This window comes from Schistocerca cancellata, chromosome 3 (genome assembly GCF_023864275.1).
Source record: "Schistocerca cancellata isolate TAMUIC-IGC-003103 chromosome 3, iqSchCanc2.1, whole genome shotgun sequence".
Lineage (NCBI taxonomy): Eukaryota > Metazoa > Arthropoda > Insecta > Orthoptera > Acrididae > Schistocerca > Schistocerca cancellata.
Genome location: NC_064628.1, coordinates 503,515,642 through 503,539,001, shown reverse-complemented (window position 1 = coordinate 503,539,001; position 23,360 = coordinate 503,515,642). Strand labels below are relative to the sequence as shown.

The 23,360-nt window shown below is 43.5% G+C and overlaps 1 protein-coding gene and 1 non-coding gene across 5 annotated transcripts in view; both read right to left on the bottom strand.

Moving 5' to 3' along the window:
* LOC126175282 (ninjurin-2-like) overlaps positions 1 to 23,360 on the bottom strand; it is a 146,906-nt gene that overhangs the window by 66,675 nt on the left and 56,871 nt on the right. The window lies entirely within an intron of this gene.
* Trnat-ugu (transfer RNA threonine (anticodon UGU)) lies at positions 21,593 to 21,667 on the bottom strand. Its single transcript has one exon. It is a non-coding gene; the product is annotated as a tRNA-Thr (tRNA).

Sequence of the window (23,360 nt, the reverse complement as noted above, 5' to 3'; positions counted from 1 at the left end):
GAAATCAAAGAGAAACTGGTAGTGAACTGTATAGATGTAGCAGTCAGGGCGAACAGGCTTAGATGGTGAGGTCATGTTACACGCATGGGAGAAGCAAGGTTACGCAAGAGACTCATGGGTTCAGCAGTAGAGGGTAGGAGGAGTCGCGGCAGACCAAGGAGAAGGTACCTGGATTCGGTTAAGAATGATTTTGAAGTAATAGGCTTAACATCAGAAGAGGCACCAATGTTAGCACGGAATAGGGGATCATGGAGGAATTTTATAAAGGGGACTATGCTCCAGACTGAACGCTGAAAGGCATAATCAGTCTTAAATGATGATGATGATGGTGGTGGTGGTGGTGAAATCTTGCTTCTTGCCAAATTTCATGATTCTAGGTCAACTGGAAGTACGCTGTAGATTTCGATGAGTGAGTTTGCGAGTGTCTAAATATGTGACATAAATGGCCGAACCTTTTGATTGCACTGACTTAGAAGCTTCACATTTTAGATCGCCAAGGGACCACATACCTTAATACATGACATAAATTTCAATGTGATATGTCTACCGGTTCATGCGAAAATAGGATTTTGAACAGTCAGTCTGACAGACAGCAAAATGATCCCACAAGGGTTCCGTTTTTCATACTGAGGCACGGAACCATAACAACAAATTTGGAACTGTTGCACACGAAAAATTAGCAGTTTATTACACCTTGAAATATTTTTAGGGGCGAGGCAGAATAGAGAGTGCTGAATGCAATCGTGAAGTGGGCATTATTGCTGTCAACATGAAGTACGGTGGGAGAATGAAACAAGTTTGTTTCCGAACAGACACCCTGCACAAACCGGCGACATTTACACTATTGTCTACATACTTTCAGTGGAATACAGATTACAAGATAAACATTGGTAAGAAATAAAAACGAAATACAATTACTCTGTAACGAGCCACCGGAGTCCATGGGTACCATACAGCAAAATACTCAGAAAATATCCCAGAATAACATCCAAAACTTTGTAGTTGGAGTTCCAATTCACCCACAAGGCAGCCAGGAACAATCTGGAAAGCTTGTAAGGGTGTTACAGAGTAGGTTGAGCTGAGTAATAGTAGTTAAGGAGGAAAAAAATCGATTCGTTGCGCTGTTTTCGAGCTTATTAACGTTGAGGTTAGCCAGTTAGGCAGCTGGGCGAGCAAATACAAGCGGTCCGCCAGAGACGCTGTCGCCCAATGTGTTCCTCGTTTGGTTTCCTAAAACTGAACAAAACAGCGATACAAAAATTGTACATGGGGGAGAGTAAGGGCCGAAGCCGAGCCAAAGGCTAAGCAGTCTATGGGCTATCATCTACGCTCTACAACTGATACCAAATGTGCATGACACGGCGCTTGAATTTGCGCGCGCAACGGCGTTATTGGCTAACTTCAATGCTAATTGAGACGGAAACGGCGAAACGTATCGAATTTTTTTTTATTAACAATTCTTTCTCAATACAACCTACACTGCGACAGACAAATTTTTCACGCTGTATAACGTGGGCAGAACTGCCTTCTAGAATTACGTTGAACTCTTCCTTAAATTCTGGTGGCGTCTCCTCGTTAAGATCTACGTACTGGGTTCCCTTAGCTGTGAAGATTTTCAGCCAATCGCATACCAGAACCGACACTGTATAGGCTCCTATTATGATTTAGTGATCTCCAAAAGTCAATGAGTGTGCCCTGGCTCCACTTTCTGTAGCCTTCTTACCGACAACAGCAAGCAAAGTTTCACGGACTGATAATTAGGGGCATGCGAGTGACTACCGAAGACTCCGCAGAGGCGGATCTGGCTAGCGCAGGAGGAGCTGCCGGAGAAGCAAACTCTTTCCGAGCACCACACAATGGCCGCTCTGTGGGGCGCATTTGCATGGAACCTCAGCAGATAAGCCGCCACTTCCCCATACAGGAAACTGTAAATTAAAGTTGCCGGTTTACAGCGCGTACTTAGAACAGGGTGCACCAAAAACAGCGCTCTATTCTCATGTTACAGAAACGTCTAGAAAATTGTGACACCTTATAAATGGAGTACCCGGGTACATGGACGGTATTTTCTAGAGCTGCATGTGGAAGTGATATTTTTAGTTCCCTGAACGTACACTCGAGCAATACCTACATTTATTTGCTTATGTGTGGTCTCTGGTGTTTCGGACATGTCCTCTCGGAAATGCCCCACATAAAGACAGCAAACCCAACTTCGACTAATAGTCTAGCACAACGCCCGATTGCGGTCGATGTTAGAATTTCTACTTCATTTCGTCATGTATATGCATGGCTGTAGTATCAAGAATGGTGCCTGTTCTTTCGACGCCAATGCGTAAATATAGATGACTTGACGGCCATTAATATCATTTCTGTGCAGGTGCACTCTGTTTCACGAACTCTCGTGGGAACTGGCGTGAGGCTGCGAGCAATCAGTGTGGTGGAAAGTGGGTGATGCGTAAGTAGTGTGCAACAAGTTGGGAATTTTGGTTTGACGGGAGGGCTGCTCAGGTAGCCGAAGCGATTAAAGTTACCGCTCACGTAAAGTGGCAAATCCACTTCCGATACGGTTGTAAGACGTGTATATTTCTATTGTCTATTGTCAAACCACAATTTATGAAAGAGGTTTATATTTTATTAATAGGATTAAGTAGGAATAATTAATATTTGTCATGTTGGAAATAATTGTGGTAGTAGGGAATGTCTACACCAAAGTATTGTTGGCAAGAAAGACCGCACATTGATATAATTTTAAAAAGGGCGGGAGAGACAAGAGCGGTAAACATTTTGTAATGGTAGTAGGGATTGTCTGCACCAGAAAGCATTGTTGGCAGGAGAGACCGCACTTTAGCGTTCGTAGGAAGTCAGTAGTAGGCGAGATGTGAAGCGAGTCGGTAGCAGGTCTGAAGCGAGAGGATGAGAGGAGTGGTGTGTCTGCCAACCACCTGCTATGATTTGCAAAAGATTATAAACGGATGTACAGAGACATCAGCTAACTATTATCATAAGAGGAACTAATATTATTGAATTATTTTTTTGAGAAACTCAAGACTAGCGAAGGTGTGTTTGCGCAATGCTAGATGTAAGATTATTGTAAAAAGTATGTCCCATTTGAACGTTTGTAAAATCATTTCATTCATAATATAATTAATTTTTGCCAGCAATATTGCATCACTGATTGTGATCCATCCCAAAAACCATCAACGTAAAAGTTTGCAAAATTTTATTGTTGTCAAGAAAAAGGTTAACTATGAATTACTCAACGTCAGTCAAATTAATTAAATAATAACGTCAGCTTTGCTATTAAAGAATAACGTCAGCTTTGGTAATAAATACAGCCACTTATTATGACAGCCCACCAGCAGCTAATAGAGTATAGTAAAACAGAGTAAGTATATTCATGTCGCAGTTCGATGTAGCAGTCAGATGGCGATCCAGTAACAGTAAAAAAGGTAAGGAACAGTTTTGGGTTATTGCAGATAACGACTGAGGGCCACACGACGACGACTTATTCTATGTTTCGTCGACATAATCAGAAAATCACTTTTACTAAGCAGCAATTAAATTTGTATGCGAAGATTGAGAAAGAGAATTAATTTCAAAGGGAAGATTTCATTTGTTATTATTAAGCAAGAGGTAGAAATCCTAAGGGAAGGTTTCATAGGTTATTGTAGAAGGGAAGGTTGCGTAACAAAAGAGATATAGAGGAGACGGGAAGGTTTCACGGTACAAAATTTCGCTTGTCACCACTTAATTCATTTCAATGCCCGACTGCGGGCAATGACAGAATTTCTATTTCATTTCATCATCTACATTTATATCTATACTCCGCAGTCCGGCTTATGGAGTATGAAGGAGGAAACTGCATGTAATGCACTTCTTTACTGTTACAATCGCGAATGGTGCGCGAGAAGATATACTACTGGTAACGTTTCATGTGATCTCGAGTCTCTCTCATTTCATTTTCGCAGCCTTTACGCGAGACTTATGTAGGAGGAAACAAAATTTTGATTGTCCTTTCGACGAACGAACGCTCTCAGAATTACAACTGTAAACCCGATCTTCATGCACAACGCCTGTAGCGTGCAGGCCACTTTTGCGCTTACCAATGGAAATCCCGAGGAAACGGGGTGCTCTTCTTTTGATTTGCTCTGTTTTCTTTATCAGTCCTGCCACGTAACAATTCCAGACTGAGAAGGAATACTCAAGTGCCGGTCGAAGGGGAGACCAGGGCAAAACGTCCATTGGGGCAGAAGGATCGTGCTTAATTACTGGCCAGTTACTAGTGCCATCCAGTGGAGAATTCGTGTTTTAAGTCTTCACATGAGGCTATGTTCAAAGCTATGATTTAGTTTCGCAGCGTGTTCTGCCACAAGATTTACAGGAGCAAACGTCGTTTTATGCATTGTCGATCTAATTTCTAAATCTATACTCGTCTATGTCACATTTTGTGTCCCTGAAGTCAGTCACAATTGGAGTTTAAGGCATTAAACAGGGCAGTTACATACTCTTTATTACGAACATTAAAGATGGCGGTCTCCCGTAACACTGTGTTTCCTGTGGGATGTGGACCTGGAGCAAAATATCACGTAGGATGGATCATTACACGCCTTAGGGATCATCCGAGGCATGCCCGAAAAGTAATTACCGTTTTGGAAAATACGCACAAAAAGATTTTTTTCAAACCAAATTTTTTTTCCAAGAAAGGTTATTCCTTACACTATTTTCCTACATAGTTTCCAACACTGTTCACACATTTTTCATTGCCTAAAATCAAATTTTCTATGCTCTCTTCATCGAAACATGCCGCCAGTGAAGACAGTCACTGCTGAACAGCGGTTTTTGCGTCATCATCGCTGTCAAAGCGGCTTCTTCCAAAATCACTCTTCAGTTTCAAGAACCAGCGATAGTCAAAATGAACGAGATCGAGACAGTAGGCTCCCAGCCGAATTGTTGAAAAAGGGTAGGATGGCACCAGCAAAACAAGGACGTGCGTTGTCATGAAACAACACAATGCCTTAATTGGGCATTCCCCGCATTTAGATTTGAATTGCGCGCCGAATTGTTTTTCAGTGTTTCACACTATTGTGACGCATTGCCGGTTTCACCTTTAGGAAGAAACTCAACAAGCTGAATGCCCCGTCTTTCCCACAACACAGTGCACATGACTTTTGGGCTGACAACGATGTTTTCAAATTGGTTTTTTGGGGGATCGTGAGCGTCTCTCCTCCATTGACTGTTATTTTGATTCTGGAGTGAAATGACAAATCCATGTTTCATCATCGATCACAAATCTGTCTAATAATTCATCTTCTTCGTCACTGTATTGGGTAAGAAATGTCAAACTTCGTTTTATGACCATCCGTAAGCATTTTCTTCGCCCAACGGGAAAGCAATTTGCGAAAATTTATGCGATTTGAGACAATCTCGGGCAAAACAGTTCTTGAAATTTGTAGAAACTTATCACAAAGCATTCTTATTGTGAACCGTCTGTTTTCACGAATTATCTCATTCTCTACCTCAACCAAACCATCACTGACAACAGAATGCCACCCACTCCGTACTTCGTCCATCACTGAATTGTCTCATCCACTTTCCAACCATTCCATCAGTCATTACATTTTCACCATAAATCTCTACAAGTTGATGATGAATTTCAGCTGACTTTACATTCTTTGCATTCAAAAACTGTATTACAGAATACACTTCACAGTCGGTGGGCTCAGATACTGTCTTACGCGTTTTGAATGATCGCTAACAAAGTTAAACACAACACAGCACGGCTGTAGTGGCGTCAGTGGGAAGACAATGAACCAGGCAGATGAGCGCGAATGTGCGGAACTGCTACACTAGTGCTGCGGAGGCGCTGGAACGAAAGGGTACTTACTTTTCGGACATGCCTCGTCTTACCCTGTTACAAAGTTATTACTTATTTATACTTACGTATTTTTATTTATTTTAGTTCATTTACCGGTATGTACATATATTGGTTTGACTATTTATTTATTTATTTATTTATTCAGTTGCACAGGACTCGTTACTGAATTGTAAGGTATACTTGTTAATTTTCTCCTAAAAATTATTGTTGTTATTTTATTGATATATTTATTTGCATATTCAGTCGTGTGAGATAACTTACTTAAGCGTTTCAGATTCAACGTTCTGAAAGCTGATTGTCAAAGCTGGTCCACTGAAAATATGAACAACGCCATTAAAGCAGTTCGAAATTGAATTCCCGTAAAAACAACAAGCAGAAATTTTGGTTTCTCTAGAATGGCGCTGAAAAGAAGAGTAACGGGAAATATTACATCTGCTATGCTTGACAAAAAAGTTTTGCGAAATTATAAACCTGTGTTGACACAATGGCAAGAGGAAGAACTAATTAACCATATCTTGGATATGGAAACAGGATTTTATGGTCTAACTACAAGAGATCTGCACTATCTAGCATTTCTATTAACAGTGACAAATGCTATCCACATACCTGTGCCCTTCGGTGCAGTTACAAAGCACAAAGGAGGAACTAGATAGTTTGAGGAGGGTGAAGGTTGCTGGGGAATCGGAACCGGCAGTTGGCAAGAAGGCAACTAGGAGGAGGAGGGATTCAGACAGTTGTAGTTTGCGTACATGCAATAGATTTGACCAACTGTCAGAGTTGAGTGGAGAGGAGCCTCTTGTAGCTGTAGGTATAGGAAACATGCAGCAGTCCTCAGCAGTTTGGATGTCTGAGTCAGTTGCAAAGTCTGACAGAAAGAAGGTTCTGCTGCTAGGTAGTTCACATGGTAGAGGTGCGGGCCAGTAGTTGCAGGAAGTGTTGGGAAGTGAGTACCAGGTCACCAGCATTGTGAAACCAAGTGCAGGGTTTGAATGACGTCATCTGACAGGTATACCCGCTTAATTGGCGTCTCTCTAACTAAGAAATCACCTTCAGAGGAGGTCAGGTATCCAATTAGAAAAGGAATTAGAATATTTCATCAGAATATAAGAGGTATTATAGATAAAGTTAGTGAACTGCTTATAGATGTTGACTGTGACATTATTGGTATATCAGAGCACCACTTAAATAATTTAACAGCTCAGAGGCTTCCTTTACCAAGATGCAGATTAGCTAGCTGTTTTTCAAGGAGTTCCTTTCGGAGTGGGGGAGTGGCCATTTACATAAAAGAAAGTATTCCGTTTGAGTCCATTATCACGTCACAGCACTGAACAGACACTTGAATGTTGCGTAGTGGCAGTTGAATTTAGTGAAACTAAACTTCTGATTGTTGTCGTTTATAGGTCTTCAGACTCGGACTTCAGAGTTTCTGCTCAAGCTAGAGACAGTTCTTGGTTCACTTTATAGGAAGTACCAAAAATTAGTTAATTTTGTATGTGATTGTGCAAGAAAAAGGATGTTGGTAGATCTCCTAAACTCATATGATCTGATGCAGAACATGTTTTTTTTCCAACCAGCGTGTAGAGGAACAGTAGCACAGCCATAGACAATATTTTTATTCATTCTTCATTATTAGATGGGCATTCTGTTAGTAAAAGGGTGAATGACCTTTCAGATCATGATGCACAAATTTTAACACTAAAAGGCTTTTGTACTTAAACAAACGTCACATATAATTACAAACTATGTAGGAAAGATTATCCATCGGCAATAGAGTGTTTTCTAAACCTCGTTAAGGAACAAGAGTAGCAGGATGTTTACAGCGCCTGTAATGGTTCTTTATTTCCGTGACCATTACGTCACTCCAACCCCAGTTCTCGATACCAGTAATATCGTACTACTTTTCTGCGAAGTAACAGACATATTTTTGTGACAATATTCACATTTGGTTTTATTAATGTATAGGTACTCCGATGTATCGATATATTACAGTCATATGGTTCTTGTGTGTATTCATTTCTGTGAGACTGTTATAATCTTTGACTTACTTGTAACCGTTTTGGCGCGAATGCGCACAGAGCAGTCTTTGTTTCACTTTGCAGAAGTTAAGTTGTTATTTCGCTTTGTAAAAGAAGTCAAGTCTTGTGTTTGGTTAAAGTGGAAGTTAAATATATGAAGATTGATAAAAACTGTTTTCTTGATGATGTGACAATTAAGAAGAAGTATATGTGAATTTACAAGAAGTTTAATAAAAATGTGGATCGTGAACACCAAGTCAAAAATTATTTTTGCCATACCATTGTTCTGATCTGGGATTGTTTGATCATTAAGAATTTCCTGAAAAACGCATTTGTTAGGTCTTTAAATATTGCTAAAATACAGATCTGGACCTTCTAGCAGTGGAATCACCCTAGAATCAACAAGATGAGCCATAACAACTTCGACGAAATCTACGTGGGAATCCATTCAAGATGAGTGCCAAAATTAATGACTTTTTTTTACAGTGACTTATTATTTCCATTCTGACGATACCATCCACAGTCAATAACTTTGTTGTTGCCCGATAAAGCGAACATATGCTGCGTGAGCAACATTATTAATCTGATTTCTAACCTACTTTGCAAGTGGTGGTATTGTTAGACGCCGATAACATAGATGACAAATGTAATGCTTTCCTTAACCATATCTTGGATACGGAAACAGGATTTTATGGTCTGACTACAAGAGATCTGCGCTATCTAGCATTATGGGGAAAGCAAACCAAAGACTGCGATTTATTGGCGGACCACTTAAAAATGCAACAGGTCTTCTAAAGACACTAATTATACTACGCTTGTCCGTGCTCTTCTGGAATACTGCTGTGCGGTGTGGGATCCGCATCAGATAGGACAGATAGAGGACATCGAAGAAGTTCAAAGAGGGGCAGCTCATTTTGCATTATCGCGAAATAGGGAAGAGAGTGCTATGGATATGAGGTGCGAATTGGGATGCTGATTTTCGTTGCGGCAAGATATTCTAATGAAATTTCAGTCACAAACCTTCTCCATAGAGAGTGAAAAACATTTTTTTGGCGCCCACCTACAAAAAGAGAAATGATCATGCTGATAAAATAAGAGAACTCAGAGCTCGCACGAAAAGATTTAAGTATTCTTTCTCCGCGTGCTGTTCCAGTGTGGAACGGTAGAGAAATAGCTTGAAGATAGTTAGATGAAACTTCTGCCAGGCAATTAATTGTGAATTGCACAGTAATCATGTAGATGTATTCCCAAAATGAAACGACGTATGTGTTACGAAGAAGATGAGGTGCACTACAGTCGGACTAGCAAAAAATGGTTCAAATGGCTCTGAGCACTATGGGACTTAACATCTGAGGTCATCAGTCCCCTAGAACTTAGAACTACTTAAACCTAACTAACCTAAGGACATCACACACATCCATGCCCGAGGCAGGATTCGAACCTGCGACGTAGCGGTCGCGCAGTTCCAGACTGAAGCGCCTATAACCGCTCGGCCACTCTGGCCGGCCTCGGACTAGCAGTCCATATAAAAATACTTCAGTGGAGGAAAAAATAAAGGAGGAGGATCAACAGAAAAAGCAACCTAGACGTAACAATAGACAATGACGTGCAAACAAATCTTATGGGTCTTTGCAGAAAAGAAGGGGAACCAAAGAAGATGAGACGCCCATGTGTGCAGAAGAGTTCTCAGAGTGACGATGGTGATGATGATGATGATGACGATGGTAACACAGAGTATTTACCGTATGCAATCATATTTGCGTTCTGTAAGCGGCACGGTTGGTTTATACACACATCAAAAACGTTTTGCGTCACCTCGGTTCCGAGAGTTCCGGAACCTGTACAGAAAATTGAAATAGAGATCAACATAAAAATCATTTCCGCCCGTTTCATTGCTCATGAAAACCACACATTGAATATTGTACCACCATACAGCAGAGATGGTGGTCCAGATTGCTGCACACACCGGTGCCTCTAATACCCAGTAACACGTCTTCTTGCATTGATGCATGCCTGTACTTGTTATGGTATACTACCCACAAGTTCATCAAGGAACTGTTGGTCCAGATTGTCCCACGCCTCAACGGCGATTCGACGTAGATCCCTCAGAGTGGTTGGTGGTTCACATCGTCCATAAACAGCCCTTTTCAATTTATCCCAGGCATGTTCGATAGGGTTCATCTCTGGGGAACATGCTGACCACTCTAGTCGACAATGTCGTTACCCTGAAGGAAGTCATTCACAAGATGAGCACAATGGGGACGCAAATTGTCACCCATGAAGAGGAATGCCTGACCAATATGCTGCCGATATCGTTGCACTATCAGTCGGAGGATGACATTCACGTACCGTACAGCCGTTACGGCGCCTTCCATGAGCACCGACGGCATACGTCGCCGCACATAATGCCACCCCAAAACATCAGGGTACATCCACCCTGCTGTACTCGCTGGCCGGGTTGCCTCCAAACACGTCTCGACGATTGTCTGGTTGAAGGCATACACGACGTCATCGGTGAAGAGTACGTGACGCCAATCCTGAGCGGTCCATTCGGCATGTTGTTGGACCCATCTGTACCACGCTGCATTGTGTCGTGGTTGCAAAGATGGACGTCGCCATGGACGTCGGGAGTGAAGTTGCGCATCTTGCAGCCTTTGCGCACAGTTTGAGTCGTAACACGACGTCCTGTGGCTGCACGAAAAGTATTATTCAACATGGTGGCGTTGCTGTCAGGATTCCTCCGAGCCATAATCCGTAGGTAGCTGTCATCCACTGCGTTAGTAGCCCTTGAGCGGCCTGAGCGAAGCATGTCATCGAGTTCCTGTCTCCCTGTATCTCCTCCGTGTCCGAACATCACCACCTTGGTTCACTCAGAGACGCCTGGACACTTCTCTTGTTGAGAGTCCTTCCTAGCACAAAGTAACAATGCGGACGTGATCGATCCGCGGTGTTGACCGTCTAGACATGGTTGAACTACTGGCAACACGAGCCGTGTACCTCCTTCCTGGCGGAATGACTGGAACTGATCGGCTGTCGGACCCCCTCCGTCTAATAGGCGCTGCTCATGCATGGTTGTTTACATCTTTGGGCGAGTTTTAGTGACATCTCTGAACAGTCAAAGGGACTGTGTCTGTGATGCAGTATCCACAGTCAACGTTTATCTTCAGGAGTTCTGGGAACTGGGGTGATGCAACCCTTTTTTTGATGTGTGTATGTCAGGATTGTGAAAACTGAAGCCATGTCGAATATGCTGGAGTGGAGGAGAATGATAATGAGTACATTTGCAGTTTCTGTAAGGGCAGAAATATTCCGGCAAGTCGAAGGAAGCTGAATATATAAAGAGCCTTGTATTCTTCTTATTTAATTTGTCCTTTTCAATAATAGGCCTAAATTATTTTTTTTTTTTCGCTTTGTGATATGAAAGAAAATTCCATTTCAACTTTACTTAAGTTGATTTTATGTGAAAGACACTAATTGATTAACAGATACATATATGTGAATACTTTGTAAGAAACCCAAAAATAAATGAATGGTAATAAAACGCAAATTATAATCCAGGGGATCATTTTGCCCAAAGACCAGCAGCAGAATGATCCTTTATATTTGTTCAGAATACAGTTACCTTTATAAATTTTAAAAGTAACTTAAATTACACCTATGATATGTACAAAAACTGTGCTCAATAGGCTTCAATACATGCTCAATAGACTTCAATACATTCTGAATACTGTGTTAAGCAGAACATAGGTCCGAACACCTGACAGGGATCGTTTTGCCCTGCTCTCCCCTACCTCTTTCAGGGTGGACTACATTTCCCGAAGATTCTACCAGTGCGTTGTAACCTGGCACGAGCCTTTCCTACGGTTAGTTCTATGTGGCCGTAAGTACCTGTAGATGTAATTACGCAGTCTTCATCTTAATAATCCGCGCATGGTGGTAACTGCTAAGTAACAGCGTCGCTCACAGTCCCTCTCGGAACTCATTCTTGAGTCAATACGAAAAAATTAAAACGCGTACGACTCTTAAGTTTATTGTTACGATCAGTAAGCACACTTTTGTAGAGTATAATACGGAATGTTCCGTCAGTCTTACCTGGTGACACAGTCTCGGGACCATCAGCTGGTAGCCTCCGCCACATAAGATTGTTGTTCTTCGTTCCATTATGGTGCTAAATGCGTAACGTATGGTTCAAATGTCTCTGAGCACTATGGGACTTAACATCTGAGGTCATCAGTCCCCTAGACTTAAAACTACTTAAACCTAACTAACCTAAGGACATCACACATATCCATGCCCGAGGCAGGATTCGAACCTGCAACTGTAGCAGCAGCGCGGTTCCGGACTGAAGCGCCTAGAACCGCTCGGCCACAGCGGCCGGCTCGTAGCGTATGTATGAACTTCCTTCACAGTCAGTTTGTCCTTATTGGAACTTCATACGATTGAACGCAGTTTAATAACATTGGTTACAAGATTTATGTGAAGTGTCGCATTGGAAGACAGATGACGTGAGCAAGAACTTCCCTAGTATAATTACACTCCTGGAAATTGAAATAAGAACACCGTGAATTCATTGTCCCAGGAAGGGGAAACTTTATTGACACATTCCTGGGGTCAGATACATCACATGATCACACTGACAGAACCACAGGCACATAGACACAGGCAACAGAGCATGCACAATGTCAGCACTAGTACAGTGTATATCCACCTTTCGCAGCAATGCAGGCTGCTATTCTCCCATGGAGACGATCGTAGAGATGCTGGATGTAGTCCTGTGGAACGGCTTGCCATGCCATTTCCACCTGGCGCCTCAGTTGGACCAGCGTTCGTGCTGGACGTGCAGACCGCGTGAGACGACGCTTCATCCAGTCCCAAACATGCTCAATGGGGGACAGATCCGGAGATCTTGCTGGCCAGGGTAGTTGACTTACACCTTCTAGAGCACGTTGGGTGGCACGGGATACATGCGGACGTGCATTGTCCTGTTGGAACAGCAAGTTCCCTTGCCGGTCTAGGAATGGTAGAACAATGGGTTCGATGACGGTTTGGATGTACCGTGCACTATTCAGTGTCCCCTCGACGATCACCAGTGGTGTACGGCCAGTGTAGGAGATCGCTCCCCACACCATGATGCCGGGTGTTGGCCCTGTGTGCCTCGGTCGTATGCAGTCCTGATTGTGGCGCTCACCTGCACGGCGCCAAACACGCATACGACCATCATTGGCACCAAGGCAGAAGCGACTCTCATCGCTGAAGACGACACGTCTCCATTCGTCCCTCCATTCACGCCTGTCGCGACACCAATGGAGGCGGGCTGCACGATGTTGGGGCGTGAGCGGAAGACGGCCTAACGGTGTGCGGGACCGTAGCCCAGCTTCATGGAGACGGTTGCGAATGGTCCTCGCCGATACCCCAGGAGCAACAGTGTCCCTAATTTGCTGGGAAGTGGCGGTGCAGTCCCCTATGGCACTGCGTAGGATCCTACGGTCTTGGCGTGCATCCGTGCGTCGCTGCGGTCCGGTCCCAGGTCGACGGGCACGTGCACCTTCCGCCGACCACTGGCGACAACATCGATGTACTGTGGAGACCTCACGCCCCACGTGTTGAGCAATTCGGCGGTACGTCCACCCGGCCTCCCGCATGCCTACTATACGCCCTCGCTCAAAGTCCGTCAACTGCACATACGGTTCACGTCCACGCTGTCGCGGCATGCTACCAGTGTTAAAGACTGCGATGGAGCTCCGTATGCCACGGCAAACTGGCTGACACTGACGGCGGCGGTGCACAAATGCTGCGCAGCTAGCGCCATTCGACGGCCAACACCGCGGTTCCTGGTGTGTCCGCTGTGCCGTGCGTGTGATCATTGCTTGTACAGCCCTCTCGCAGTGTCCGGAGCAAGTATGGTGGGTCTGACACACCGGTGTCAATGTGTTCTTTTTTCCATTTCCAGGAGTGTAGATTTGACCCGATTTTTATGTGCTTATTCTTCCTTTAATTACTTCGCATATTTCCCCTTGGTCTATTTGAATGGAATGATTACGCTGTTTCCATCAGAGGACAACCATCCAACCATTATAATGTTTTTATACCAATAACATTGCCACGTATAACAAGGAATCAAGCACCAGTTCCGATAGCAGGATTGTCAAGAAGAACGAACACTTCAACACTGAAAGTACAGACGAAGCTGAATTGCCTCCCTCAGCAAAGAGTGTTTTTTTTTATATACGTAGAATGTTCTCGTAAATTCCACAAATAAATAAATCTGAGAACCGTCCAGAAATTAAAAATGTTAAATGACGAGCAATTACGCCAAAAGAATGAGAAACGTGCTGCCATTGACTTCACTTGAGGAACTACAATAGTATACGCTTTCAGTGAGTCAGGAATCCGTTGACAACAGAAACTAGAATAATCGAACAGGTAGCAACACCATGTGCTCGTGATCACGAGTCCAGCATTCCTGGATCTCCGGTTGCGTTACTAATCGTGACGTGCCTTAGACGATGAGGAACATTAGAGACGAAGCCCAAGCTCGCATAGACCAAGGAGGGGGAAATACATTGGCTTGGTCGCGTTCCGAAGTACCGATGTTGATATTTGCCGTACTCGATATAGCAAAACCACAAAAAAATTAAATCTGGATAGCATTGCACGGGTTCGAAGCCCACATTCCTCCTTTTTGTGAGTCCGGTGTCTTGACCATTGCGCCATCTCGCTCGGTTGCCACACAAAAAACTAAGGCGTCTAGAATTATTCAGCGTTTTCAGTAGGAAGTGGAAGTGTAACTGAGAATACTGCTATTTACCAGCGGCAACTTCGGGCTCCTGGAGCAGCTAGCTAAAAATACAGTAGATGTTTCGTAGAACTGCGCTCTTTTCGGAAGAGTAATTAAGGATGTGCCCCCTACGAGCACGTAACTATTTCTGCATTGCCCACATTGAACGTGACAAGTCGTTCAAAACAAATGCAGAGCGTTTTGGGAGGAACAGTAAACAATTTTGGAAGGTGATAGTATAGACAATTTCCAATAACGCATTCTAAATAACATGTGTGCAGTTCTTTTAAGTTACAGAGCAAAGATCTCGTTTCACGTGTTTGTATTCTAGATGCTATGGGTTTATTTATCGCTCGTCATTTTTGTTTTGAAATCCAAGTTGTGAAATGGTGCTTCTGTTTACATAACTGAACTTTAGTACTGTATAATTTGTCGACCAATCTTCCTGCATCCTTTGAACATACCGCGCGCATTTTCACATACTGAATATGCCGATATTGTATTTGTGTACCGGTTTTGCAGTGGGAACGGTAAACGGTTTCCTAACTACAGAATATCAGATTCAAGAGTTATATGAACGTGAGTGTTCTTTCGGACGTGTCAGAAAGAACGGAGGCCACTTATTCACCTAACTGATTTGCCTCGATGAGTAATGAAATGACCGCCTCCAGTGCGGATGCACAATTACGCTCGATCTCCTGCGGGAATCTCAAAGTAGCGAGCGTGGAGGACTTGACGGAGACTGTGGATAGGTCGCCCTAGGTGTGAATGTGGCTCGGCTAGGAGGCATGCCGAGGTAGTCCGCGAAATTACGACAAACACTGTGTCCAGATGGGGTAGTTTCAACGCAACTGCCTAGTAGTCAGGAGAACCTAGGTTCGAATCACTGTCCGGCACACATTTTCACTCGTCGCAGCTGACTCCGCATATAGTTCCAATATAGCTGGCATCAATAGAGAACTCTATATAACGAAAAGTGTGAGATCATTAACGTGAGCTGTGAAAGGAATCCGTTAAACTTCGGTCACGCGAAAAATCCTTCAATTCTTAAGTCCTTAAATTCAACTAAATACGTAGAAATAACAATTACGAAAAAAATTAAATTAGAAAGAACACAGAAAATGTTATGGGGAGGGCAAACCAAAGACTGTGATTCATTGGCAAAACGCTTAGAAGGTGCAACAAATCTACCAAAACTACTGCCTACACTACGCTTGTCCGTCCTCTTTTGAAGTACTGCTGCGCGATGGGGCATCTTTACCAAAAAGGATTAACGGAGTACATCGAGAAAGTTGAAAGAAAGGCAGCACGTTTTGTACGAGGTGCATTCAAGTTCTAAGGCCTCCGATTTTTTTTCTCCGGACTAGAAAGAGATAGAAACATGCGCATTGTTTTAAAATGAGGCTGCGTTTATTGTCAATACGTCCCAGAGATGGCAGCACCGTACGGCAGATGGAATTTTACCGCCAGCGGCGAGAATGAGAACTGTTTTAAATACTTAAAATGGCGACGTTTTCCTTACGTGAACAGCGTGCAATCATTCGTTTTCTGAATTTTCGTGGTGTGAAACCAATTGAAATTCATCGACAGTTGAAGGAGACATGTGGTGATGGAGTTATGGATGTGTCGAAAGTGCGTTCGTGGGTGCGACAGCTTAATGAAGGCAGAACATCGTGTGACAACAAACTGAAACAACCTCGGGTTCGCACAAGCCGGTCTGACGACATGATCGAGAAAGTGGAGAGAATTGTTTTGGGGGATCGCCGAATGACTGTTGAACAGATCGCCTCCAGAGTTGGTATTTTGTGGGTTATGTGCACACAACCCTGCATGACGACCTAAAAATGCGAAAAGTGTCATCCAGGTGGGTGCCACGAATGCTGACGGACGACCACATGGCTGCCCGTGTGGCATGTTGCCAAGCAATGTTGACACGCAACGACAGCATGAATGGGACTTTCTTTTCGTCGGTTGTGACAATGGGTGAGACGTGGATGCCATTTTTCAATCCAGAAACAAAGCGCCAGTCAGCTCAATGGAAGCACACAGATTCACCGCCACCAAAAAAATTTCGGGTAACCGTCAGTGCTGAAAAAATTATGGTGTCCATGTTCTGGGACAGCGAGGGCGTAATCCTTACCCATTGCATTCCAAAGGGCACTACGGTAACAGGTGCAGCCTACGAAAATGTTTTGAAGAACAAATTCCTTCCTGCACTGCAACAAAAACGTCCGGGAAGGGCTACACGTGTGCTGTTTCACCAAGACAACGCACCCGCACATCGAGCTAACGTTACGCAACAGTTTCTTCGTGATAACAACTTTGAAGTGATTCCTCATGCTCCCTACTCACCTGACCTGGCTCCTAGTGACTTTTGGCTTTTTCCAACAACGAAAGACACTCTCCATGGCCGCACATTCACCAGCCGTGCTGCTATTGCCTCAGCGATTTTCCAGTGGTCAAAACAGACTCCTAAAGAAGTCTTCGCCGCTGCCATGGAATCATGGCGTGAGCGTTGTGAAAAATGTGTACGTCTGCAGGGCGATTACGTCGAGAAGTAACGCTAGTCTCATCGATTTCGGGTGAGCAGTTAAGTAGAAAAAAAAATCGAAGGCCTTAGAACTTGAATGCACCTCGTACTATCGACAAATAGGGCAGAGAGTGTCACGGTCATGATACAGGATCTGAGGTGGACATAGTTAAAACAAAGGCGTTTCTCGTTGCGGCAGGATCTTCTCACGAAATTCAATCACCAATTTTCTCCTCCGAATGTGAAAATATGTTGTTGACACTGACCTACATAGGGAGAAATGATCATCATAATAAAATAAGGGAAATCAGAGCTCGCACGAAAAGATATAGGTGTTCGTTTTCTCCGTGCGCTGTTCTAGAATGGAATAATAGAGAATTATTGTGAAGGTGATTCCATGAACCTTCTGCTAGGCACTTAAGTGTGATTTCAGAGTAGCCATATAGATGTAGATGAATAGTTCCTTTCCTTTCTCCCCTCTTCACCTTCAATTTACTTAAGATTCAAGAATGTTTACTCGTGTTTTCTGTGCGGGACTGGTGTAATGTCCAATAGTCAGAAACAGATGATGAGATGATGTTTGGTTTGTGGGGCGCTCAACTGCGTGGTTATCAGCGCCCGTACAATTATCCAATCTTTGCTCAGTCCAATTTCGCCACTTTCCTGGATGATGATGAAATGATGAGGACAACACAAACACCCAGTCATCTCGAGGCAGGTGAAAATCCCTGACCCCGCCGGGAATCGAACCCGGGACCCCGTGCTCGGGAAGCGAGAACGCTACCGCGAGACCACGAGCGGCGGACAAGTCGAAGTCAGAAACAGTCGAGCGGTTCTAGGCGCTTCAGTCCGGAACCGCGCAGCTGCTACAGTCGCAGGTTCGATTCCTGTCTCGGGCTTGGATGTGTGTGATGTCCTTAGGCTAGATAGGTTTAACTAGTTCTACGTCTAGGGGACTGATGAACTCAGATGTTAAGTCCCATAGTGCTTAGAGCCATCAGAAACAGTCACGTTTCTTTGCCACCAAGGTCCCCCGACCTTTCCACTTCAGTTTTTTGCCCGTGATGATGGTTGAAACTCAACGTCTATGACGAACATGCCACCTTCTTAAGATAACATCAAGACATCCTCAGATGCGGAGATGCAAAGAGATCCGATATCCTCATAGTTTCATTAGCACTGTCTTGCGCTAGGCCGTTACATGAACGCTCGTACTTAGCAACATTTTGAGTCACAGAGCTTCGCTTGGTCACTCCACAGAGAGGCTACATTCCCTTGTATCATTATTGTTAGTTTGTATTGTGGAGAGTTGAAGACGATGGAGAAGCTTGAGAATAGTATTGAGTAGAGAATGTAGACAATGAATGTGGAGGTTGATTATACTTATTGGGCGTAGAATCAGAGAGAAGATGTGCTGGAAAAAGGAGGTTACAGTTGAGCTTTGTCAGTAGTAGGTATAAACTGTTGTTTTACAGAAAACTTCAAGTCAGAATTTGCATATACACTTGTTTCCTAATTTCCGCGCGGTTTTTGTAGCACTTTCTGTTTCATCTTTTGATTTCTTTTCTTGCCGAGCACCCCGACTTTCTTGTGTATTCTTCGGATGATGAGTCTCCTAACGCACATCTCTCCTAACTTTTGAAATACGTTACACTAAATTCCACGTTTACAGAAATTTAGTATTAATCAGACGAGCAAAACTCAAAACTCTACACAGATGGAACCAAATCGACAGCTAGACGTGCAATGTCCGCCTAGTATGCGGGTTGTCAAGAAATACACTCGTATATGACTATAATCGCAACAGCTGAATGGATGGGGAGTGTTTTTTATTTTCTATCTGGTTTCACCAGCAACATTATGATTCTGTACCTATGTTTTAAATTAATACATTACGTTTCGCACAAACATTCACACGTACACAAATGAAAATACATTCGCAGAATAATAATAATGTTTCTTGATGTTGGAGCTATCAAGTAGTTTCCTATAATGTAATGAATGAATCCTCATATGATTCGCAAAAAGAGGACTATCTTGGATGTTGATATTGGAACATTTAACTAGTTTAACTTGAAGTACAATGTCATTCCTCTTTTGTGATTGTTTGTGTGTGCCAACATTATGTGGTTTTATGCAGCTTCTCCATCACTGTGGTTATCGCTCATGGTGAACGCGAAAATTCTGTTTCGGTAAAGTTTCCAGGAATAACAATGATATCCTAATTGCCGTAGGTGTCGTTCACTCATTTCTAGTTCTTTAAACCATCCTTTCCTGGGTAGGTTAGATTGTATACAGTAACTCCCCTTCCTTTTTGATATGTGTTCCATTCGCTGTTCCACTCTCCCTGTGTTTGTTGACGTGTTTCCGAAATGAAATTGCTCCTTGTCGTGTATAATACTATCGTTAGCATTTTTATCGGCTGTTTGAAACCATTTTTAAGTACCAGAAATATGAGGTTCTCCATTTGCAAATATTAAATCAATGCAGACGTGTCAAACACATTCTCTCCAAAGAAAAACAGCTCACGTGGATGGTTGTATATTAGTGTACTGACTACTTTTAGAATTAAAGATAATTATATTGGGACTCGGCAGTAGATTGTTGTCACGACAAAACAGTCGCCAGTTGGATGGGTGTTGCGAAAATAAATTTCAAGCAAAATTAGCCACATCCCAACAACCTAAATTGTGACAGTGGCCGTCGTAATGAAATCGTACTACAAGACGCTGTTAATGACACACACCTAAGACCGCTTTTAAAACATAATACCATCTACTCAGTTAATTACTAATCACTTTGAGTTCAGACATTCTTAATTTTCATTTTGATAAGTGTCAAATGCCGACGATTCATACTTCAGTGTCCGAAGTCCTATGAAAACATTCCATCTTCTCAGACTAACTTTGGGCTTCAGCACAATGACTAAACCCGTCTGAAAGTATTCAAAAGGCCTTTCCTTCACGAAAACAGCAATTATCTCTTATCTTTGAAACGCGTTTGTTCACCCCGTCTCACGGGGCGACTGCTCGCAAATAGGATGCGATTTCCTCGTACGTTCATTAGCACCGTGTGGCTTACGCCGTTAGATGGACGGTCGTACTTAACATTAGCAACAATCTGAGTCACGCAGCTTTTCTTGATGATTTCTCTGTTTCATTTGCGACACGCGTGACAAAGAGTGTTAATCTCTCTTTATTCCTTCACAATATCCCTAAGAAGGAAAGAAAACTTGCGGAAAAACCAGAAAAGCTCCTTGTGAATGGAAGACAAAAGTGAAGTGATGGTCGCTATGCTAAGCATTGCACTGTGACCTACGAACTTCGATAGTGATATAGCACTCCGCAAAAAAAAAAAAAAAAAAAAAAAAAAAAAAAAAAAAAAGTATTCCAGTAATGGCTAGACTGAAGGAAACATCGTTCAAGAAAGCGCAAGACGTTGAAATTTCTAAACTAGACAGACAAACTGACTCAAATAAAGAAGCCAACAAGACAATATGTGACGAGACAGAGGTCGAATCCACTGCAGAGCATTTTCATCCAAAAGATTAATAGGGACAAATTACACAATTCTTTTTTCAGATGCATGCATATCCGAAGGAACAGGCACTGCGGCGACTACAGCCGTTACGAAACACATTAAACGTATTCGCAGCTGCGAATATAAACAACCATGTCCGAAGAAACTTTGCACATAATTCGGAATAATACAGGCATTGCACTATTGTGTTTATCCGCCGACACCGGTCATGCGATTTTCAAGTAAAATGTCTCCCTTGTACGGGAATATACATAATGAGCATACGAGTACAGGATGTAGACACATGGTTGACGACTTATGGTAATTTGGGCCTGGCCGTGAGTCGTGCTCAGAAAGCCAAGTGGCGAGGCGAGCGTTCGCGATAAGCGGGAAATCTGGGCTCGAGTACCGGTCCGGCACAAATTTTCATCGTCATTATTCCATTATACTGCAGATGGCTGTCCATATTCACTAATGAGAATACATTTCATGTAGTAATGCGACCTGCCACGGAACGCCGCCTATCCTGCTTTACGGAGCGCTCGGCGTTATGTGATGTGGCGTGGATGTCTTTCAACCATAGATGCTGACGACAGTAGCACGCAAACAGCCGACCAGCATCGCTATTTGCGGAATGTTCGTTCCCACCCGAGCCGGTCCATAACAATTTCCCCTGTGTCGAAGTCATTTATGTCAATGGACTTCGCCATTTACAGGCGAATCGCCGATATGGGCGGCAACAAACAACATTTTTCTTTGACGTTAACGATATCTTAGTTTCAGTTTTGGCATGATGTGTTAATGAAATGACAATTAAATCAACACCCTAAGCTGTCGACAGACGTTGATATACATCAACGGGGACAGTTGAAAATGTGTGCCCCGACCGGGACTCGAACCCGGGATCTCCTGCTTACACGGCAGACGCTCTATCCATCTGAGCCACCGAGGGCACAGAGCATAGTGCAATTACAGAGATTTATCCCTTGCACGCTCCCCGTGACTTAATGTCCACACACTACATTCGTAGTGCCCCTGCCCATTACACTGATTACTCGCGGCAGACAATCTTACCGAGTCCCGTAAGAGTTCGTGCAATGCGTGTGCATCCAGCACAGAAGGTCAATGGCCGGTTAGCATCAACTATATATGAAGATGGTATCTGTTCTTTCGGCCATGTCCAAATGAACAGATACCATCTTAATATATGATGTGTAAATATCCGTTGTACGCCTAAAATGATATCTATTTCATCAATGGCACGATAGAAATCTTTTATGGTCAGTGTAAGTCATTACAAAAAAATACGGATGAACATTAATAAAATTGACAAACTGCAGGGATGGATCGTTGACTGGAAATGGAGCAAAAAGATTCTGTGAACCTGTGTCCGGAAACGCGTCGTTGCCACGGTAGATGGCGCCGACGAGTGAAAGTTTCTCTGACCACATGCCGTGTCTGTCGCGCACAGATGAACATTATGCAGAATAATGAACCCAGTTCTGGTAAAAGTAGCTTCGTCGGTAAATATGACTGATGACAGAAGTCCCGTAATTGTGATGGTCTGTTGGAGAAACCATCGACAAAATACTTCTCGTAGAGGGAAATCCGCCGCTGATGGTTCAAATGGTTCAAATGGCCCTTAAGCACTATGAGACTTAATGTCTGAGGTCATCAGTCCCCTAGACTTAGAAATACTTAAACCTTACTAACCTAAGGACATCACACACATCCATGCCCGAGGCAGGATTCGAACCTGCCACCGCAACGGTCGCGCGGTTCCAGACTGTAGCGCCTAGAACCGATCGGCTACCCCGGCAGGCTACCAAGAAAGCATTTGAAGGAACTCTCCAGGCAACAAGACCATTGGGCCGACCTCGTACAAGGTGGAAAGATGACATAGAGAAGGACATCGCAGACTTAGGAATATTTCCGCAGGATGGAGAGAGACTGCGAGGGACAAAATCAAAACGTTTCATTACAAATGAACGCCTGCTGAAGTCTTCTACAATCTTGTATGATTCTCGTGACCTTAACGAACTTAATTCAGAAAAATGGATGACTGCGCATCTGTAGGTCCACAAATGCATAATTATGGGACGTGGTTTACTGTGTACTACGTCGGTCGCAGTGGCTGCTCCGTAGTCGATGAATGAGTCACTCAGGTTCGAATCCTGCCTCGGGCAAGGATGTGTGTGATGTCCTTACGTTAGTTAGGTTTAAGTAGTTCTAAGTTCTAGGGGACTGATGACCACAGCTGTTAAGTCCCATAGTGCTCAGAGCCATTTGAACCATTTGAATGAGTCACGGGATGAGTCTTCCTTTGACTAGTAGGCGGTAGCGGTGCCTTTGCAGTCTGATGGATACTCCTGACCTTGTGTTCTAAGACGCATACCACGCATCCGTACGTGGCGCGTGTTTGCGATCTGTCATCGACATAAAAAACGCCGCCAACCCGCCAGCACAGCGATACGCACTCACTTGTCCATAGAACGACCTCTGCTCCCTTTCAAGTACGTACCTGATATACACGAGAGCTTAAAACGTCCCCCATGAACGAGCTTCGCTAGAGAAAAAAGGCAGAGAGAGAAAGATTTTGTAGTCGAAACAAAAATTTTGCGACGTCCATGGTCACGAAAGCTCACA